We start from the raw sequence: 25,011 nt of genomic DNA, 5'->3' as shown, positions 1-25,011 counted from the left end.
AATCAGAGTATTGGTGCATACACAGGTCTAATCTATACTGTAATAACTGTAACTAATCAGAGTATTGGTGCATACACAGGGCTAATCTATACTGTAATAACTGTAACTAATCACAGTATTGGTGCATACACAGGTCTAATCTATACTGTAATAACTGTAACTAATCACAGTATTGGTGCATACACAGGTCTAATCTATACTGTAATAAATGTAACTAATCAGAGTATTGGTGCATACACAGGTCTAATCTATACTGTAATAACTGTAACTAATCAGAGTATTGGTGCATACACAGGTCTAATCTATACTGTAATAACTGTAACTAATCACAGTATTGGTGCATACACAGGTCTAATCTATGCTGTAATAACTGTAACTAATCAGAGTATTGGTGCATACACAGGTCTAATCTATACTGTAATAACTGTAACTAATCAGAGTATTGGTGCATACACAGGTCTAATCTATACTGTAATAACTGTAACTAATCACAGTATTGGTGCATACACAGGTCTAATCTATACTGTAATAACTGTAACTAATCAGAGTATTGGTGCATACACAGGTCTAATCTATACTGTAATAACTGTAACTAATCAGAGTATTGGTGCGTACACAGGTCTAATCTATACTGTAATAAATGTAACTAATCAGAGTATTGGTGCATACACAGGTCTAATCTATACTGTAATAACTGTAACTAATCAGAGTATTGGTGCGTACACAGGTCTAATCTATACTGTAATAAATGTAACTAATCAGAGTATTGGTGCGTACACAGGGCTAATCTATACTGTAATAACTGTAACTAATCACAGTATTGGTGCATACACAGGTCTAATCTATGCTGTAATAACTGTAACTAATCAGAGTATTGGTGCATACACAGGTCTAATCTATACTGTAATAACTGTAACTAATCAGAGTATTGGTGCGTACACAGGGCTAATCTATACTGTAATAACTGTAACTAATCAGAGTATTGGTGCATACACAGGTCTAATCTATACTGTAATAACTGTAACTAATCAGAGTATTGGTGCGTACACAGGTCTAATCTATACTGTAATAACTGTAACTAATCACAGTATTGGTGCATACACAGGTCTAATCTATACTGTAATAACTGTAACTAATCAGAGTATTGGTGCATACACAGGTCTAATCTATACTGTAATAACTGTAACTAATCACAGTATTGGTGCGTACACAGGTCTAATCTATACTGTAATAACTGTAACTAATCAGAGTATTGGTGCGTACACAGGTCTAATCTATACTGTAATAACTGTAACTAATCAGAGTATTGGTGCGTACACAGGTCTAATCTATACTGTAATAACTGTAACTAATCAGAGTATTGGTGCATACACAGGTCTAATCTATACTGTAATAACTGTAACTAATCACAGTATTGGTGCATACACAGGTCTAATCTATACTGTAATAAATGTAACTAATCAGAGTATTGGTGCATACACAGGTCTAATCTATACTGTAATAACTGTAACTAATCAGAGTATTGGTGCATACACAGGTCTAATCTATACTGTAATAAATGTAACTAATCAGAGTATTGGTGCGTACACAGGTCTAATCTATACTGTAATAACTGTAACTAATCAGAGTATTGGTGTGTACACAGGTCTAATCTATACTGTAATAACTGTAACTAATCAGAGAATTGGTGCGTACACAGGTCTAATCTATACTGTAATAACTGTAACTAATCAGAGTATTGGTGCATACACAGGTCTAATCTATACTGTAATAAATGTAACTAATCAGAGTATTGGTGCATACACAGGTCTAATCTATACTGTAATTAATGTAACTAATCAGAGTATTGGTGCATACACAGGTCTAATCTATACTGTAATAACTGTAACTAATCAGAGTATTGGTGCGTACACAGGTCTAATCTATTCTGTAATAACTGTAACTAATCAGAGTATTGGTGCGTACACAGGTCTAATCTATACTGTAATAACTGTAACTAATCACAGTATTGGTGCGTACACAGGTCTAATCTATACTGTAATAACTGTAACTAATCAGAGTATTGGTGCGTACACAGGTCTAATCTATACTGTAATAACTGTAACTAATCAGAGTATTGGTGCGTACACAGGTCTAATCTATACTGTAATAACTGTAACTAATCAGAGGATTGGTGCGTACACAGGTCTAATCTATACTGTAATAAATGTAACTAATCAGAGTATTGGTGCGTACACAGGTCTAATCTATACTGTAATAACTGTAACTAATCACAGTATTGGTGCGTACACAGGTCTTCTCTATACTGTAATAACTGTAACTAATCACAGTATTGGTGCATACACAGGTCTAATCTATACTGTAATAACTGTAACTAATCACAGTATTGGTGCGTACACAGGTCTAATCTATACTGTAATAGCTAACTAATCAGAGTATTGGTGCGTACACAAGTCTAATCTATACTGTAATAACTGTAACTAATCAGAGTATTGGTGCGTATACAGGGCTAATCTATACTGTAATAACTGTAACTAATCAGAGTATTGGTGCGTACACAGGTCTAATCTATACTGTAATAACTGTAACTAATCACAGTATTGGTGCATACACAGGTCTAATCTATACTATAATAACTGTAACTAATCACAGTATTGGTGCATACACAGGTCTAATCTATACTGTAATAACTGTAACTAATCAGAGTATTGGTGTGTACACAGGTCTAATCTATACTGTAATAAATATAACTAATCAGAGTATTGGTGCATACACAGGTCTAATCTATACTGTAATAACTGTAACTAATCACAGTATTGGTGTGTACACAGGTCTAATCTATACTGTAATAACTGTAACTAATCAGAGTATTGGTGCATACACAGGTCTAATCTATACTGTAATAACTGTAACTAATCAGAGTATTGGTGCATACACAGGGCTAATCTATACTGTAATAACTGTAACTAATCAGAATATTGGTGCATACACAGTTCTAATCTATACTGTAATAACTGTAACTAATCAGAGTATTGGTGCATACACAGGTCTAATCTATACTGTAATAACTGTAACTAATCACAGTATTGGTGTGTACACAGGTCTAATCTATACTGTAATAACTGTAACTAATCACAGTATTGGTGCGTACACAGGTCTAATCTATACTGTAATATATGTAACTAATCAGAGTATTGGTGTGTACACAGGTCTAATCTATACTGTAATAACTGTAACTAATCACAGTATTGGTGTGTACACAGGTCTAATCTATACTGTAATAACCGTAACTAATCAGAGTATTGGTGCATACACAGGTCTAATCTATACTGTAATATATGTAACTAATCAGAGTATTGGTGTGTACACAGGTCTAATCTATACTGTAATATATGTAACTAATCAGAGTATTGGTGCATACACAGGTCTAATCTATACTGTAATATATGTAACTAATCAGAGTATTGGTGCATACACAGGTCTAATCTATACTGTAATAACTGTAACTAATCAGAGTATTGGTGCATACACAGGGCTAATCTATACTGTAATAAATGTAACTAATCAGAGTATTGGTGCGTACACAAGTCTAATCTATACTGTAATAACTGTAACTAATCAGAGTATTGGTGCATACACAGGGCTAATCTATACTGTAATAACTGTAACTAATCAGAGTATTGGTGCGTACACAGGTCTAATCTATGCTGTAATAACTGTAACTAATCAGAGTATTGGTGCGTACACAGATCTAATCTATACTGTAATAACTGTAACTTATCAGAGTATTGGTGCGTACACAGGTCTAATCTATACTGTAATAACTGTAACTAATCAGAGTATTGGTGCGTACACAGGTCTAATCTATACTGTAATAACTGTAACTAATCAGAGTATTGGTGCGTACACAGGTCTAATCTATACTGTAATAACTGTAACTAATCAGAGTATTGGTGCGTACACAGGTCTAATCTATACTGTAATAACTGTAACTAATCAGAGTATTGGTGCGTACACAGGTCTAATCTATACTGTAATAACTGTAACTAATCAGAGTATTGGTGCGTACACAGGTCTAATCTATACTGTAATAAATGTAACTAATCAGAGTATTGGTGCATACACAGGGCTAATCTATACTGTAATAACTGTAACTAATCAGAGTATTGGTGCGTACACAGGTCTAATACAAACTGTAATAACTGTAACTAATCACAGTATTGGTGCGTACACAGGTCTAATCCAAACTGTAATAACTGTAACTAATCACAGTATTGGTGCATACAGAGGTCTAATCTATACTGTAATAACTGTAACTAATCAGAGTATTGGTGTGTACACAGGTCTAATCTATACTGTAATAACTGTAACTAATCAGAGTATTGGTGCGTACACAGGGCTAATCTATACTGTAATAACTGTAACTAATCAGACTATTGGTGCGTACACAGGTCTAATCTATACTGTAATAACTGTAACTAATCACAGTATTGGTGCATACACAGGTCTAATCTATACTGTTATAACTGTAACTAATCACAGTATTGGTGCGTACACAGGTCTAATCTATACTGTAATAACTGTAACTAATCAGAGGATTGGTGCGTACACTGGTCTAATCTATACTGTAATAACTGTAACTAATCACAGTATTGGTGCGTACACAGGTCTAATCTATACTGTAATAACTGTAACTAATCACAGTATTGGTGCATACACAGGTCTAATCTATACTGTAATAACTGTAACTAATCACAGTATTGGTGCATACACAGGGCTAATCTATACTGTAATAACTGTAACTAATCACAGTATTGGTGCATACACAGGGCTAATCTATACTGTAATAACTGTAACTAATCACAGTTTTGGTGCATACACAGGGCTAATCTATACTGTAATAACTGTAACTAATCAGAGTATTGGTGCGTACACAGGTCTAATCTATACTGTAATAACTGTAACTAATCAGAGTATTGGTGCGTACACAGGGCTAATCTATACTGTAATAACTGTAACTAATCAGAGTATTGGTGCATACACAGGGCTAATCCAAATTGTAATAACTGTAACTAATCAGAGTATTGGTGCATACACAGGTCTAATCTATACTGTAATAACTGTAACTAATCAGAGTATTGGTGCATACACAGGTCTAATCTATACTGTAATAACTGTAACTAATCAGAGTATTGGTGCGTACACAGGTCTAATATATACTGTAATAAATGTAACTAATCACAGTATTGGTGCGTACACAGGGCTAATCTATACTGTAATAAATGTAACTAATCAGAGTATTGGTGCGTACACAGGTCTAATCTATACTGTAATAACTGTAACTAATCACAGTATTGGTGCGTACACAGGTCTAATCTATACTGTAATAACTGTAACTAATCACAGTATTGGTGTGTACACAGGTCTAATCTATACTGTAATAACTGTAACTAATCACAGTATTGGTGCGTACACAGGTCTAATCTATACTGTAATAACTGTAACTAATCAGAGTATTGGTGCATACACAGGTCTAATCTATACTGTAATATATGTAACTAATCACAGTATTGGTGCATACACAGGTCTAATCTATACTGTAATATATGTAACTAATCACAGTATTGGTGCATACACAGGGCTAATCTATACTGTAATAAATGTAACTAATCAGAGTATTGGTGCGTACACAGGTCTAATCTATACTGTAATAACTGTAACTAATCAGAGTATTGGTGTGTACACAGGTCTAATCTATACTGTAATATATGTAACTAATCACAGTATTGGTGCGTACACAGGTCTAATCTATACTGTAATAACTGTAACTAATCAGAGTATTGGTGCATACACAGGTCTAATCTATACTGTAATAACTGTAACTAATCACAGTATTGGTGCATACACAGGTCTAATCTATACTGTAATATATGTAACTAATCAGAGTATTGGTCCGTACACAGGTCTAATCTATACTGTAATAACTGTAACTAATCAGAGTATTGGTGCGTACACAGGTCTAATCTATACTGTAATAACTGTAACTAATCAGAGTATAGGTGCGTACACAGGTCTAATCTATACTGTAATAAATGTAACTAATCAGAGTATTGGTGCATACACAGGTCTAATCTATACTGTAATAACTGTAACTAATCACAGTATTGGTGCATACACAGGTCTAATCTATACTGTAATAACTGTAACTAATCAGAGTATTGGTGCATACACAGGTCTAATCTATACTGTAATAACTGTAACTAATCAGAGTATTGGTGCATACACAGGTCTAATCTATTCTGTAATAACTGTAACTAATCAGAGTATTGGTGCATACACAGGTCTAATCTATACTGTAATAACTGTAACTAATCACAGTATTGGTGCATACACAGGTCTAATCTATTCTGTAATAACTGTAACTAATCAGAGTATTGGTGCATACACAGGTCTAATCTATACTGTAATAACTGTAACTAATCAGAGTATTGGTGCGTACACAGGTCTAATCTATACTGTAATAACTGTAAATAATCAGAGTATTGGTGCGTACACAGGTCTAATCTATACTGTAATAAATGTAACTAATCACAGTATTGGTGCGTACACAGGTCTAATCTATACTGTAATAACTGTAACTAATCAGAGTATTGGTGCGTACACAGGTCTAATCTATACTGTAATAAATGTAACTAATCAGAGTATTGGTGCGTACACAGGGCTAATCTATACTGTAATAACTGTAACTAATCACAGTATTGGTGCATACACAGGTCTAATCTATACTGTAATAACTGTAACTAATCAGAGTATTGGTGCATACACAGGTCTAATCTATACTGTAATAACTGTAACTAATCACAGTATTGGTGCGTACACAGGTCTAATCTATGCTGTAATAACTGTAACTAATCAGAGTATTGGTGCATACACAGGTCTAATCTATACTGTAATAACTGTAACTAATCAGAGTATTGGTGCGTACACAGGGCTAATCTATACTGTAATAACTGTAACTAATCAGAGTATTGGTGCATACACAGGTCTAATCTATACTGTAATAACTGTAACTAATCAGAGTATTGGTGCGTACACAGGTCTAATCTATACTGTAATAACTGTAACTAATCACAGTATTGGTGCGTACACAGGTCTAATCTATACTGTAATAACTGTAACTAATCAGAGTATTGGTGCATACACAGGTCTAATCTATACTGTAATAACTGTAACTAATCACAGTATTGGTGCATACACAGGTCTAATCTATACTGTAATAACTGTAACTAATCAGAGTATTGGTGCGTACACAGGTCTAATCTATACTGTAATAACTGTAACTAATCAGAGTATTGGTGCGTACACAGGGCTAATCTATACTGTAATAAATGTAACTAATCAGAGTATTGGTGCGTACACAGGGTTAATCTATACTGTAATAACTGTAACTAATCACAGTATTGGTGCGTACACAGGTCTAATCTATACTGTAATAACTGTAACTAATCACAGTATTGGTGCATACACAGGTCTAATCTATACTGTAATAACTGTAACTAATCAGAGTATTGGTGCATACACAGGTCTAATCTATACTGTAATAACTGTAACTAATCACAGTATTGGTGCATACACAGGTCTAATCTATACTGTAATAACTGTAACTAATCAGAGTATTGGTGCATACACAGGTCTAATCTATACTGTAATAACTGTAACTAATCACAGTATTGGTGCATACACAGGTCTAATCTATACTGTAATAAATGTAACTAATCAGAGTATTGGTGCATACACAGGTCTAATCTATACTGTAATAACTGTAACTAATCAGAGTATTGGTGCATACACAGGTCTAATCTATACTGTAATAACTGTAACTAATCACAGTATTGGTGCATACACAGGTCTAATCTATACTGTAATAAATGTAACTAATCAGAGTATTGGTGCATACACAGGTCTAATCTATACTGTAATAACTGTAACTAATCAGAGTATTGGTGCATACACAGGTCTAATCTATACTGTAATAACTGTAACTAATCAGAGTATTGGTGCGTACACAGGTCTAATCTATACTGTAATAACTGTAACTAATCAGAGTATTGGTGCGTACACAGGTCTAATCTATACTGTAATAACTGTAACTAATCAGAGTATTGGTGCGTACACAGGGCTAATCTATACTGTAATAACTGTAACTAATCAGAGTATTGGTGCATACACAGGTCTAATCTATACTGTAATAACTGTAACTAATCAGAGTATTGGTGCGTACACAGGTCTAATCTATACTGTAATAACTGTAACTAATCACAGTATTGGTGCGTACACATGTCTAATCTATACTGTAATAACTGTAACTAATCAGAGTATTGGTGCATACACAGGTCTAATCTATACTGTAATAACTGTAACTAATCACAGTATTGGTGCATACACAGGTCTAATCTATACTGTAATAACTGTAACTAATCAGAGTATTGGTGCGTACACAGGTCTAATCTATACTGTAATAACTGTAACTAATCAGAGTATTGGTACGTACACAGGGCTAATCTATACTGTAATAAATGTAACTAATCAGAGTATTGGTGCGTACACAGGGCTAATCTATACTGTAATAACTGTAACTAATCACAGTATTGGTGCGTACACAGGTCTAATCTATACTGTAATAACTGTAACTAATCACAGTATTGGTGCATACACAGGTCTAATCTATACTGTAATAACTGTAACTAATCAGAGTATTGGTGCATACACAGGTCTAATCTATACTGTAATAACTGTAACTAATCACAGTATTGGTGCATACACAGGTCTAATCTATACTGTAATAACTGTAACTAATCAGAGTATTGGTGCATACACAGGTCTAATCTATACTGTAATAACTGTAACTAATCACAGTATTGGTGCATACACAGGTCTAATCTATACTGTAATAAATGTAACTAATCAGAGTATTGGTGCATACACAGGTCTAATCTATACTGTAATAACTGTAACTAATCAGAGTATTGGTGCATACACAGGGCTAATCTATACTGTAATAACTGTAACTAATCACAGTATTGGTGCATACACAGGTCTAATCTATACTGTAATAACTGTAACTAATCACAGTATTGGTGCATACACAGGTCTAATCTATACTGTAATAAATGTAACTAATCAGAGTATTGGTGCATACACAGGTCTAATCTATACTGTAATAACTGTAACTAATCAGAGTATTGGTGCATACACAGGTCTAATCTATACTGTAATAACTGTAACTAATCACAGTATTGGTGCATACACAGGTCTAATCTATGCTGTAATAACTGTAACTAATCAGAGTATTGGTGCATACACAGGTCTAATCTATACTGTAATAACTGTAACTAATCAGAGTATTGGTGCATACACAGGTCTAATCTATACTGTAATAACTGTAACTAATCACAGTATTGGTGCATACACAGGTCTAATCTATACTGTAATAACTGTAACTAATCAGAGTATTGGTGCATACACAGGTCTAATCTATACTGTAATAACTGTAACTAATCAGAGTATTGGTGCGTACACAGGTCTAATCTATACTGTAATAAATGTAACTAATCACAGTATTGGTGCATACACAGGTCTAATCTATACTGTAATAACTGTAACTAATCAGAGTATTGGTGCGTACACAGGTCTAATCTATACTGTAATAAATGTAACTAATCAGAGTATTGGTGCGTACACAGGGCTAATCTATACTGTAATAACTGTAACTAATCACAGTATTGGTGCATACACAGGTCTAATCTATACTGTAATAACTGTAACTAATCAGAGTATTGGTGCATACACAGGTCTAATCTATACTGTAATAACTGTAACTAATCACAGTATTGGTGCGTACACAGGTCTAATCTATGCTGTAATAACTGTAACTAATCAGAGTATTGGTGCATACACAGGTCTAATCTATACTGTAATAACTGTAACTAATCAGAGTATTGGTGCGTACACAGGGCTAATCTATACTGTAATAACTGTAACTAATCAGAGTATTGGTGCATACACAGGTCTAATCTATACTGTAATAACTGTAACTAATCAGAGTATTGGTGCGTACACAGGTCTAATCTATACTGTAATAACTGTAACTAATCACAGTATTGGTGCATACACAGGTCTAATCTATACTGTAATAACTGTAACTAATCAGAGTATTGGTGCATACACAGGTCTAATCTATACTGTAATAACTGTAACTAATCACAGTATTGGTGCGTACACAGGTCTAATCTATACTGTAATAACTGTAACTAATCAGAGTATTGGTGCGTACACAGGTCTAATCTATACTGTAATAACTGTAACTAATCAGATTATTGGTGCGTACACAGGGCTAATCTATACTGTAATAAATGTAACTAATCAGAGTATTGGTGCGTACACAGGGCTAATCTATACTGTAATAACTGTAACTAATCACAGTATTGGTGCGTACACAGGTCTAATCTATACTGTAATAACTGTAACTAATCACAGTATTGGTGCGTACACAGGTCTAATCTATACTGTAATAACTGTAACTAATCAGAGTATTGGTGCATACACAGGTCTAATCTATACTGTAATAAATGTAACTAATCAGAGTATTGGTGCATACACAGGTCTAATCTATACTGTAATAACTGTAACTAATCAGAGTATTGGTGCATACACAGGTCTAATCTATACTGTAATAAATGTAACTAATCAGAGGATTGGTGCGTACACAGGTCTAATCTATACTGTAATAACTGTAACTAATCAGAGTATTGGTGTGTACACAGGTCTAATCTATACTGTAATAACTGTAACTAATCAGAGAATTGGTGCATACACAGGTCTAATCTATACTGTAATAACTGTAACTAATCAGAGTATTGGTGCATACACAGGTCTAATCTATACTGTAATAAATGTAACTAATCAGAGTATTGGTGCATACACAGGTCTAATCTATACTGTAATTAATGTAACTAATCAGAGTATTGGTGCATACACAGGTCTAATCTATACTGTAATAACTGTAACTAATCAGAGTATTGGTGCGTACACAGGTCTAATCTATTCTGTAATAACTGTAACTAATCAGAGTATTGGTGCGTACACAGGTCTAATCTATACTGTAATAACTGTAACTAATCACAGTATTGGTGCGTACACAGGTCTAATCTATACTGTAATAACTGTAACTAATCAGAGTATTGGTGCGTACACAGGTCTAATCTATACTGTAATAACTGTAACTAATCAGAGTATTGGTGCGTACACAGGTCTAATCTATACTGTAATAACTGTAACTAATCAGAGGATTGGTGCGTACACAGGTCTAATCTATACTGTAATAAATGTAACTAATCAGAGTATTGGTGCGTACACAGGTCTAATCTATACTGTAATAACTGTAACTAATCACAGTATTGGTGCGTACACAGGTCTAATCTATACTGTAATAACTGTAACTAATCACAGTATTGGTGCATACACAGGTCTAATCTATACTGTAATAACTGTAACTAATCACAGTATTGGTGCGTACACAGGTCTAATCTATACTGTAATAACTAACTAATCAGAGTATTGGTGCGTACACAAGTCTAATCTATACTGTAATAACTGTAACTAATCAGAGTATTGGTGCGTATACAGGGCTAATCTATACTGTAATAACTGTAACTAATCACAGTATTGGTGCATACACAGGTCTAATCTATACTGTAATAACTGTAACTAATCAGAGTATTGGTGCGTACACAGGTCTAATCTATACTGTAATAAATGTAACTAATCAGAGTATTGGTGCATACACAGGTCTAATCTATACTGTAATAACTGTAACTAATCAGAGTATTGGTGCATACACAGGTCTAATCTATACTGTAATAACTGTAACTAATCAGAGTATTGGTGCATACACAGGTCTAATCTATACTGTAATAACTGTAACTAATCACAGTATTGGTGCGTACACAGGTCTAATCTATACTGTAATAACTGTAACTAATCAGAGTATTGGTGTGTACACATGTTGAATCCTAACTGTTATAACTGTAACTAATCAAAGGATTGGAGCACTCACAGAGCCAGATAATCTGTAGCCAATCAGAGTATTGGTGTGTACACAGGGCTAATCCTAAAGCTGGCCACACACTAGACCAACTAACATACAACCAGCCAACTAGTTGATTGGTTGGAATGAAAATCTGGTAATGTATGAAAGCAAATGATAATCAGCAATTTGCTCCCAAACGCCGGAAAATGGCCAAAAACTGTTGTTTGAACAAATTGTTTAGATCAAACATTTAACAATCTTGTCTGACGCCATTTTCATCTATTTTCTGGCATTTAGGAGCAAATTGCTCATCATCATCTACTCCCATACGTTACCAGATTTTCATTCCAACCAATCAACTGGTTGGCTGGTTGGACAGATAATCTTTTGATGTGTGGCCATCTTAACTCTAATAAATGTAACTAATCAGAGTATTGGTGCAGGGCTAATCCTAACTGTAATCACTGTAACCATTCAGAACATTTGGAACATTCACAGAGCTGTAGCCATATGGCACATCTGGAAAATAGCTGCAGCCAACCCAGAGTATTACATTGTTCACAACAGTTAACATTATTAAAATGAATGAGAAAAGACATGTGTGCTATTGGCCTGATTCAGACCCACTCACGAGCGCTTAGCGCTCGCAACAGGGTCAATGGTGGCCCACAGCGCATGCGCACGATGGAGCCAGCCCGTCGTGTGCATGCTCGAGACCCGGCTAGCTGGTCACCCACAGCTATGCGAGCGGCCAAGAGGCCGATCCCCAAAAAAAAGCCGAGCCCTGATTCAGAGCGAGTGCATATATATATATATATATATATATATATATAAAATCAATCCAGTATACTGCACTCACGTTTTCAGGTAGCGAATTCAGGGCCAGGGCAGAAGCGTGCGCTCGCTCTGAATCAGGGCGTGTGATTTTGTTTTGTTTTTTATGCGGCCTCTTGGCCCTCGCATAGCTGTGGTTACCACTCACAGCTATAGCGAGCGACCATGATGATGGTCGCGATGGTCAAGACCATCGCGACCATCGGGCTTGCGACGAGATCCTTGCGGTAGGGTCTCATTGCCGCAAGCCCCAGTGGACTTCCTGCCCTATTATAGCAGGAAGTCCAGGATAAATTGTATTCTTTTATGGCCTTTTCTCAATTGCTGTATGATAATGGAATGTCTCAAATTAAATGTTCTTAATAAATCAATCAATCAATTGTTTACCTCTTTCCAACTATATTGTCATACATATTCCACCTTCATTTCCCTGTATTTCCCTCAGGCCTCTGATCTAGTTCTTGATTAATGAAAACATTAATTCTATGGGGTTGTATAGTTTATTTAACTGCCAACCTGTCTGCCAGTGCTGTGTGGCAATATTTCATAGATGTGCTATAGTCTTTGAAACTGATGTGTGTTTGTGCCGCTGCTCTGTTGCTTAGTTTAGCCGGCCAGCCTTTGGCCAATATTGGTGAACAATATTGTGAGCTGTGAGGGGGTCAAAATTGACTGGAAATGTATTTTATTGAGGTTAATAATACTGTAGGAATAAAAACAATTTCAAATTATATGATTTAATTTGTCTTTATCAATTAAAAAAAAAAAAATCCAGATGTAAAATCAAAACACATGAGGATGGTTTTGGCAAATCCAAAACTAAAACACGATGATGAATTACAACCAAAACATGGGGATTCCACGCACATCTCTAGATTTTTCATATATTTACAACATGTTGTTGCTTCTCATAAAAGCTCATTGAATTAAATTAATTTGACTGGGATTATGATAGTGCAACAATTTGTAATAACAATACATTAATTATAATATACTCATCATCATAGCAAACAGTAATAAAATATATGCTGTCCTAACAACCAGTGACAATAATACAATGGTTTATAATTTTATATCATTCAGTGATGATAAAGTGTAGTTTATAATCCTGTCATAAAGTAACAACCACTACAATGAGCTGATGGTAATCTGTTGATACAGAATCCAATCATTCGCCATGGTTACCGGACGCTATCTCACATCTCAGGACCATTCTTAGCCATTTCCATCAGCTTCTTTACTGAATGTTATTCTTCATCTGATTTAGTTGAATTCCAACGTTTTCCATTATAGCAAAACAAACCAAGAAAAGAAAGCGCTAGTGATCAATATTTAATGATAAAATATAGAATTAAACCACAAATAAAATAGTGAAATAAAGAAACCGGACGGTATTTAGAAACTATTACGCTAACATGATGCTCTAAAGTCCCAGCACAGGAAATGGTAACTTCTCAGATCTATTGTCAGTCAGTTTTATGTATCATAAGGATTAGAAATTGTTGGTTAAAGTGAGAAGCACTCTCCATTCATTCACTTAGTGATATTTAATGTTCCATCCTGGCCAGGAAATATAGCTTATCATAAATATATGGTTTTTATTCAGCAAAAAAAGTGTTAGAAGGATTACTGTAAACTCCCTGAACACGTCCTATGAAAGTGAGATCACAGTGATGAATCCCGGCCACTGGTGCAGCCCTAATATGCAGCCAACACTGCGGATACTTCCCAGACGCGTGTGTGCAATATATACTGCTCACTATTAACAATAATGTATTTCTCCACCTCCACAACCTGTCAGCAGCTTCACCAGAATGCAGGGGCTAATTTATAATATCATACTAGTATCAGAGAACTGAGCCCACCCAAACGTCGGGGATCTGAAGGGGATCTGAGACACAGCCTGCCCTGGATCCCTATGAGAGGCAAAACCTCGAGATCCCGCTGTCAAATCTCAAGGTTTTGCCTCGAGCGGCCATTTTCAAAGACCCATTGAAATCAATGGGATTTACCAGTGATTTGCTGAGAGAGCCGTCTGTCACGGCTCTCAGCCAATAAGCTCTTGCTCATAGACTTCAATGGGCACAGGAAAAGGAAGGAAGAAAACCCCCCCTCCACACTGTCACTGCCGGCACTCTGCACTGAATACACTGCCAGCACCACTGCACTGGAACCCCCCTTGCTAAGAACAACATCAGCACACCCACACTGCGACACTGCTGGCACCCCAGCACTGAGGACACTGCCGACACCACTGTCATAGTAAATGCACTATTGGTGTATCCAACCCAAACTGTATCCGACCCACACTGCATCCCCCCTGCACTGTATTTAATTCACACTGTATCCGACCCGCACTGTATCCGACACACACTGTATCCGACCCACACTGTATCCGACCCACACTGTATCCGACCCACACTGTATCCCCCCTGCACTGTATCCAACCCACACTGTATCCAACCTACACTGTATCCGACCCACACTGTATACAACCCACACTGTATCCGACCCACACTGTATCCCCCCTCCACTGTATCTAATCCACATTGTATCCAACCCACACTGTATCCGACCTGCACTGTATCTGACCCACACTGTATCCCCCCTGCACTGTATCTAATCCACACTGTATCTAATCCACACTGTATCCAACCTACACTGTATCCGACCCACACTGTATTCAAACCACACTGTATCAACCCACATTGTATCCCCCCTGCACTGTATCTAATCCACATTGTATCCAACCAACACTGTATCCGACCCGCACTTAATCCCCCTGCACTGTATCTGATCCACACTGTATCCAACCCACACTGTATCCGACCCGCACTGTATCCACCCTGCACTGTATCTAATCCACACTGTATCCAACCCACACTGTATCCGACCTGCACTGTATCCGACCCACTCTGTATCCGACCCACACTGTATCCGACCCACACTCTATCCGACCCACACTGTATCCAACCCACACTGTATCCATCCCGCACTGTATCCGACCAGCACTATATACCCCGTGCCCTGTATCTAATCCACACTGTATCCAACCCACACTGTATCCGACCCACACTGTATCCAACCCACACTGTATCCGACCCGCACTGTATCAACCCTGCACTGTATCTAATCCACACTGTATCCAACCCACACTGTATCTGACCCGCACTGTATCTAATCCACACCTGTATCTGACCCGCACTGTATGTGACCCACACTGTATCTGACCCGCACTGTATCTGACCCACACTGTATCTGACCCGCACTGTATATAATCCACACTGTATCCAACCCACACTGTATTTAACCAACACTGTATCCAACCCGCACTGTATCCGACCCGCACTGTATCCAACCCGCACTGTATACAACCCGCACTGTATCTGACCTGCACTGTATCACACTGTATCTGACCCGCACTGTATCTGACCCGCACTGTATCACACTGTATCGGACCCACACTGTATCCGACCCGCACAGTATCACATTGTATCTGACCTGCACTGTATCACACTGTATCTGACCCACACTGTATCCGACCCACAATGTATCACACTGTAGCTGACCCGCACTATATCACACTGTATCTGACCCGCACTGTATCACACTGTGGGCCTGATTCAGACCCGTTCACGAGCGCTCAGCGCTTGCAAGCGGGTCGATGGTGGCCCAGTGCGCATGCGCACGACGGAGCTGGCTCCGTCGTGTGCATGAGCAATACCCAGATAGCGTCGGCCAAGCTGTCGCTCCGGGTCTCATACAAAAGGGGGCGTGCTGTCGATGATGAGTGACAGCATGCACCCTTTGGTGGGCGGGCCGGGGGCGTGGCTGCATAGACGGAGGCGTTCCCATGGGAAAGCCTACCGTCTGGGGCCGGCCCCACTGACAACACAAGTGATGTCAGTGGGAGTGCTTTCGGCTCTGTTAGAACTGAAAGCACTCTGGGGCTTGCGGCAACGAGACCCTACCGCAAGGGTCTCGTCGCAAGCCCGATGGTCACGATGGTCTTGACCATCATCATGGCTGCTCGCATAAGCTGTGGGTGGTAACCCACAGCTGTGCGAGCGGCCAAGAGGCCAAAAAAAACAAAAAACTGCCTGATTCAGAGCGGGCGCTCGTTCAGAGCGTCCGGCTCTGAATCAGGCCCTGTATCCGACCCGCACTGTATCACAGTGTATGTGACCCGCACTGTATCACACTGTATCTGACCAGCACTGTTTCTGACCCGCACTGTTTCTGACCCGCACTGTATCCGACCCGCACTGTATCCGACCCACACTGTATCTAACCCGCACTGTATTCGACCCGCACTGTATCTAACCCGCACTGTATCCGACCCGCACTGTATTCAACCCGCACTGTATCTAACCCGCACTGTATCTAACCCGCACTGTATCAAACCTGCACTGTTTCTGAACCGCACTGTATCTAACCCGCACTGTTTTCGACCGGCACTGTATTCGACCCGCACTGTATTCGACCCGCACTGTATCTAACCCGCACTGTATCAAACTTGCACTGTTTCTGAACCGCACTGTATCTAACCTGCACTGTATTCGACCCGCACTGTATCAAACCCGCACTGTATCAAACCCACACTGTATCAAACCTGCACTGTTTCTAACCCGCACTGTATCTAACCCGCACTGTATCCAACCCGCACTGTGTCCGACCCGCACTGTATCCGACCCACACTGTATCACACTGTATCTGACCCGCACTGTATCTGACCCGCACTGTATCTAACCCACACTGTTTCTCACCTGCACTGTTTCTGACCCGCACTGTACCTGACACGCACTGTATCTGACCCACACTGTTTCTGACCTGCACTGTATCCGACCCGCACTATATCCGACCCTCACTGTATCCGATCCACACTGTATCCGATCTGCACTGTATCTAATCCGCACTGTATCTAACCCGCACTGTATCTAACCCGCACTGTATCAAACCTGCACTGTTTCTGACCCGCACTGTATCTAACCTGCACTGTATTCGACCCGCACTGTATCCGACCTGCACTGTGTCCAACCCGCACTGTGTCCAACCCGCACTGTATCACACTGTATCTGACCCGCACTGTATCTGACCCACACTGTATCTAACCCACACTGTTTCTCACCCGCACTGTTTCTGACCCGCACTGTATCTGACCCACACTGTTTCTGACCCGCACTGTACCTGATACGCATTGTATCTGACCCACACTGTTTCTGACCTGCACTGTATCCGACCCGCACTATATCCGACCCGCACTGTATCCGATCCGCACTGTATCCGACCCGCACTGTAATCGACCCGCACTGTATCCGACCCGCAATGTATCCGACCCGCACTGTGTCCGACCCGCACTATATTTGACCCACACTGTATCTAACCCGCACTGTATCCGACCCGCACTGTATCCGACCCACACTGTATCCGATCCACACTGTATCTAACCCACACTGACTGTATCTGACCCGCACTGTATCCGACCTGCACTGTATCCGTCCCGCACTGTATTCAACCCGCACTGTATCCAACCCGCACTACGGCCCTCATTCAGAGCCACTCATAAGCGGCAGTACGCTCGTTCCGAGCGATGTTTGCACATCTGCGCATGCGTACGGTTTTTAGTACGCATGCGCGAACCAGTCAGTGCGGCCGAAAATCGTTTGTTCGCTATATAGCGAATGCCTGCTATTTTGAGTGACAGAATGAGGCGTATGTGGGTGGTAACAGGGGAAGGTGCTTGAAAACGGGGAGTGGAGATCAGAACGTAGGCGTGCTTAAAGGTCAAAACGGGCGTTTTAAGGGAGTGCATAATTATTACAGCAGCGTCATTGACCACGTCACTTGGTTTTTTTTAACTCAGAACTGCTCGCAAAATAGCGGTTGAAAAAACCAACCACAAGAATAGCGAGCAGTTCATACGCTGTTCGATGTACTCAATTAATCTAATAAATAGCGGACATGACATATGATGCGAGCGGCCAGGGGGCGTTTTTATCAAATAAACGAGCGTATGTTTTGCTCGCTCATTCAGACATGAGCAAAGAGCGTACGGTTAATTTGAATAGCCACCCCCTTTTTCTGAACGAGCGAGCGCTAATTGCGAGGGCTCTGAATGAGGGCCAATATCCAACCCGCACTGTGGAGCTTATTCAGAGGCGGCCGTACGGTCTACGACCGCACGGCCGCCTCGATGTTATGCCAGTGCACATGCGCACGAGGGAGTCGGCTTCCTCGTGCGCATGCGTGAGACCCGCTACGACCGACAGCGCTGGTCGTAGCGGGTCTCTTTCCAAAGGGGGCGAGCTGTCGATGTTGATTGACAGCTCGCCCCATTTGGAAGGCGGGCCGGGGGGGTGGCAGCCCAAACGGAGGTGTTCCTATGGGAACGCCTGCTCTTTGGGGGAGGCCCCACTGACATCACTAGTGATGTCAGTGGAGAGCTTCCGGCTCAGACAGAGCCAGAAGCTCTCCGGGGCTTGCGACAAGTGAGACCCTACCCTTGGGTCTCGTCGTAAGCCCCGATGGTCGCGATGGTCTCTGACCCATGCGGTCGTTAGAGCTGTGGGTGTTAACCCACAACCTAACGACCGCAACAGAGGTGGGCGGTCAGGATGCAAGTGTCCACAGAGTTTCTGAGCGACCGCTTGCATCCTCCGACCGCCTCTGAATGAGGCCCCGTATCCGACTCGCACTGTATCTGACCTGCACTGTATCTAACCCGCACTGTGTCCAACCCGCACTGTATCCAACCCGCACTGTATCACACTGTATCTGACCCACACTGTATTTAACCCGCACTGTATCTGACCCGCACTGAATCCAACCCACACTGTATCTGACCCACACTGTATCTGACCCACACTGTATCTGTCCTGCACTGTATCTGTCCTGCACTGTATCTGTCCTGCACTGTATCTGTCCTGCACTGTATCTGACCTGCACTGTATCTGTCCTGCACTGTATCTGACCTGCACTGTATCTGTCCTGCACTGTATCTGACCCACAGGTAGAGAATGCTGTTTTTATGGTTGGGGAGATTTTGGAGAAAAGCTCAGCAAAAAGGCTAATGGATTTGGGCTTTACATGGGCACAGAGTGCCAGACATCAGTGGCCCAGCACCCCCCGGGGGGAAATACAGATTGAGCATTGGGAATAGGCATGTGCTGAGGGCATGTGCACTTGTGTAGGGGGCATTCCTGTCTGCTGTTGCTATTTACACATTGTTTAGGGGTTTTTTGTTTGGTGCTAACTATAACTACTTGTTTTGAGCAAGGAAATTCCACTCACGATTCTTAGTAAATTTCTGTATTGTATTGTTTTCTATTGAACGTAATTGTGAGTCAGTGTGATTGGTTATTGTTAATACATTGCTAATTTGTAAAACATTTGTAAACAGAAATAAGTGCCGTGTGTTTGTGCCGCTGCTCTGCTGGTTGCTTAGTTTAGCTGGACAGCCTGTGGCCTATGTTGGTGAACAATATTGTTATTGACGTTAATAATACTGTAGGAACAAAAAAAAAGGCCCAAATTATGTGATTTTATCTATTTAAAAAAAAATACAGATCCAAAACCGAAACATGAAAATTAATCCACATCCAAAATCAAAACACGGGGGTTGGCACACATCTCTAGTTAGCATAAATTGTTTGTAAATACCGACCTTTGTTTTATGTCACTATTTTATTTGCAAATTTATTCTATATTTGACCATTAAATACTGATTAATAAGCACTTTCTTGGTTTGTTCTGTCTCTATAGGGGTTGACTATTCCCTGTAATAGAAAGCAGCAAGTTATTGCTAGAAGCGCCAGGTGTTCCATCGCTGTTCTTTGTGTTCCATTGTAAGTCTATGTGAATTATAATTTTTGATTTATAGACCCTGGCGCTAAATCAGAGTCGGATTCATCTGCAGACGCTATTTCGTTCAGCGCAATAGACGAGTTACTAGCTTATGCCCATGTGAGAATCCGCCCGTGCATCTTGAATATCCTGGTGTCTACACATGGATGTCCATCCTGCCCACTGTCCTTACACCTGCAGCCAACATCACTAGTACTAGGACTTGTGCCAGCCCCAGATGCCCCATTTCTGTCCACACACTAGGACCATGCATGGAAGGCAGCTTACTGTACATGCCCACGGCCAGTGCTGAATTAAGGCTTTGGGAGGGCTGGGACACTTTAGACAGGGGGGCCTTAAAGAGCAATCTATGGGACATGGGGGATCGGGTTCCTGTGTGAAAGCCTTTGGTGCCTACATTAAAAGAGGGAATAGTCACACATCATGCCCTCATTTCATGTCACGCAGGGGTGTGCACATGGCTTCCCCGGCTGCTGGTCTGCCCTCTGTCTCACACGCACAACAGATGAGAAAGCTCCCTTCCTACCTTGCCTCCACCTGGGACACTACAGGAGGGACAGTACCTGAAAAACAGGGCTGTCCTATCAACTTTTACATGGTGGGGGTTATGCATACATACATAGTCACACACATACAGTATGCACATACATACATTCATACATACAAAGGGTATCACACACATATATACATACTGTACATAGTCACACACATATACACATACACAGTCACACACATATACACATACATAGTCACACACATACAGTATGCACATACATACAAAGAGTCACACACATAGTAACACACAAAGTATGCACATACATTCATACATACATACAAAGAGTCACACAAATATATACATACTGTACATAGTCACACACATATACACATACATAGTCACACACAACCAGTATGCACATACATACATATATACAAAGAGTCACACACATCTACACATACATAGTCACACACATATACACATACATAGTCACACACATATAAACATACATAGTCACACACATACAGTATGCACATACATACATACATACATACATAGAGTCACACACATATACACGTACATAGTCACACACATAGTCACACACATACATACATACATACATTCATACATACAGTACATACATTCATACATACAAAGAGTCATACACATATACACATACATAGTAACACACATAAAGTATGCACATACATTCATACATACAAAGAGTTACACAAATATATACATACTGTACATAGTCATACACACATACATACTGTACATATTCACACACATACAGTATGCACATACATACAAAGAATCACACACATATACACATACATAGTCACATACATATATACATATACACATACATAGTCACATACATGTATACATATTAGGGATGTGCCAAATTCTGATTTTTTCCGACAAAAATCAGGTCTTAGAAAGTGGCAAAACTTCATCTTTCATGGACAAACTTCATTATTCCTGGACTTAAGTCCATGAAAGAGGATGTTTGTCCATGAAAGAGGATGTTTGTCCATGAAAGAGGATGTTTTGCCTCTTTCTGAGGTGGGAAAAATCCGAATTTGGCAGGAAAATCTGAACTAATCCGAGACTGCACATCCATAATACTTATACACATACATAGTCACATACATATATACATATACACATACATTAGAGATGTGGGCGGACCCCCGTATTTTGCTATTAGTTTTGGTTTTGGCCAAATCACCCTCAAAGGTTTTAGTTTGGGCAAAACAACTATCAAGTGTTTTGTTTTTGCTTTGTTTTTGCTTTGTTTTTGCTTTGTTTTTGCTTTGGGTTTTCTATTAAAATTTAAAACTGATAAAAACAGATGAAATCATGTAATTTTAACCTGTTTCTGTTTCTACAGTATTATTATCATTAATGATATTAATTTCCAGTCATTTCTTGTCAATTATGACCACCTCACAGCTCACAATATGGTTTTCACTCATATTGACCAAAGGCTATAGCGAGCAGACCGGCTAAACTAAGCGACAGAGCAGAAGCACACAGACATGGCAGTTTAAAAAAGAATATACACATCTATAAAACAGAGTGGCATAACAGCACCAGACAGGATGGCAGTTTAATATAAACTATACAATGCTATAGAATGTTTTCGTTAATTAAGAACTAGATCAGAGGCCTAAGGCCAGCTCAAGTACATGGAGGTGGAGTATTTAGTGGAAGATTTATTAATCGATTGATTGATTTGATTGCAGTGCTAAATTAACTATAAAAAAAAACCTGAGACATGGAAAACACTATTAAAAATCAAGCTCCAAAATCCCAAAGAAATTTTTATGTAAAGTGGGAACTGAGGGCCTGATTCAGAGCCGAACGCTCTGACAGAGCGCTCGCTCTGAATCAGGGCCGGGCTATCTTTTTTTTCAAGCAGCCTCCTGGCCGCTCGCATAGCTGTGGGTGACCATCGGGCTTGCGACGAGACCCTTGTGGTAGGGTCTTGTTGCCGCAAGCCCCAGAGTGCTTTTGGCTCTAACAGAACCGAAAGCACTCCCACTGACACCATGGGAATGCCTCCATCTGGGCAGCCACACCCCCAGCCCGCCCACCAAAGGGGGCGTGCTGTCACTCAACATCGACAGCACGCCCCCTTTGGTATGAGACCCGGAGTGACGGTTTGCCTGTCGCTATCCGGGTCTCGTGCATGTGTACGACAGAGCCAGCTCCATCGTGCGCATGCACACTGGGCCACCATCGACCCACTTGCGAGCACATAGCACTCACGAGCGGGTCTGAATCAGGCCCGGAGGGCCTGATTCAGAGCCGGACGCTCTTTAAGAGCGCTCACTCTAAATCAGGGCGTTTTTTGTTGTTGTTGTTACGGCCTTCTGGCCGCTCGCTAAGCTGTCGGTGACCACCCACAGCTTTTGCGCGTGGCCAGGCGATGGTCGCGATGGTCGCGACCATCGCAACCATCGGGGCTTGCGACGAGACCCTTGTGGTAGGGTCTTGTACGTCGCAAGCCCCAGAGAGCTTCCTGCTCTAACAGAGCCCCTTTTGTAGTGAGAATTTCTCTCTCGCTCCAGGGCTTGCACATGTGCAGTACCCCACCATCAACCCGCTTGCGAGTGCTATGTACTCGCGAGCATGCCTGAATCAGGCCCTGAATCCAAACAACAAATCAAAGGCCTCAGGATTCAAGGCAGAATAACAATGTAGTCAATTACAACAGTAAGTGGAATGTTATGCAATGGCCAAGTCAATCCCCTGACCTGAATCTGATTGAGCATGCCTTCAACTTGATGAAGACAAAACTGAAGGGAAAATGCCCCAATAACAAGCAGGAACTGAAGACATTTGCAGTAGAGGCCTGGCAGAGCATCACCAGGGATGAAACCCAGCGTCTGGTGATGTCTATGCGTTCCAGACTTCAGGCTGTAATTGCCTGCAAAGGATTTGCAACAAAGTATTAAAAAGTGAAAGTTAGATTTAGGATTGTTTAGTTTGTCCCATTACTTTTGTCCCCTTAAAAAGTGGGAGGCACATATAGAAACCGTTGTAATTCCTACACCGTTCACCTGATTTGGATGTAATTACCCTCAAATTAAATCTGAAAGTCTGCAGGTAAAGCACATCTTGTTTGTTTCTTTTCAAAGCCATTGTGGTGGTGAATAGAGGCCAAAATATGAAAATTCTGTCAATGTGCCAATATTTATGCACCTGACTGTATATGTCCAGGGTAGTGCTCGGTTCTTCTGCTGCTCTCAGATTCCCAGATTTGCTCCCATGCCCTGGAATGGAGCCTACATCTAAAATAACAACATTCAGCTCAGGCAGGATGGCCCTACTGCTGCATTTAATGGCTTCTGTGATCACTTTTCCTCTACATGCTGGAATTATGACACACAATATACTTTGTATGACGCATATCAAAGCTGGATAAGGGCTAATTATGCCCTCTTCATGGACTGGCCAAACTCACTCTAAAATCAAACATTTGGAAACCCCCCTCTAGAAATCCTGCGTTTGCCCCTGAGGGGAGTCCTTTCACCTGGCTAGTCAGCCGCTAGTCAGCTCAGGCCAGGGATCCCTGGGGAGTTGGGGACCCCTCCAATAAAGGGCTATCCCCGCCACCCACGGGTGGTGGGTGATGGCTTGATAGTGTTAGTCTGTAGTGTAAACTAAATGGATAAATATTGTCTTTAGTTGTGGAACTACACGTACCAGCAAGCCTCCC

This window comes from Taudactylus pleione, unplaced genomic scaffold (genome assembly GCF_031769625.1).
Source record: "Taudactylus pleione unplaced genomic scaffold, aTauple2 ptg001237l, whole genome shotgun sequence".
In the NCBI taxonomy this organism is placed as follows: Eukaryota; Metazoa; Chordata; class Amphibia; order Anura; family Myobatrachidae; genus Taudactylus; species Taudactylus pleione.
This window is presented reverse-complemented; position numbering follows the sequence as displayed.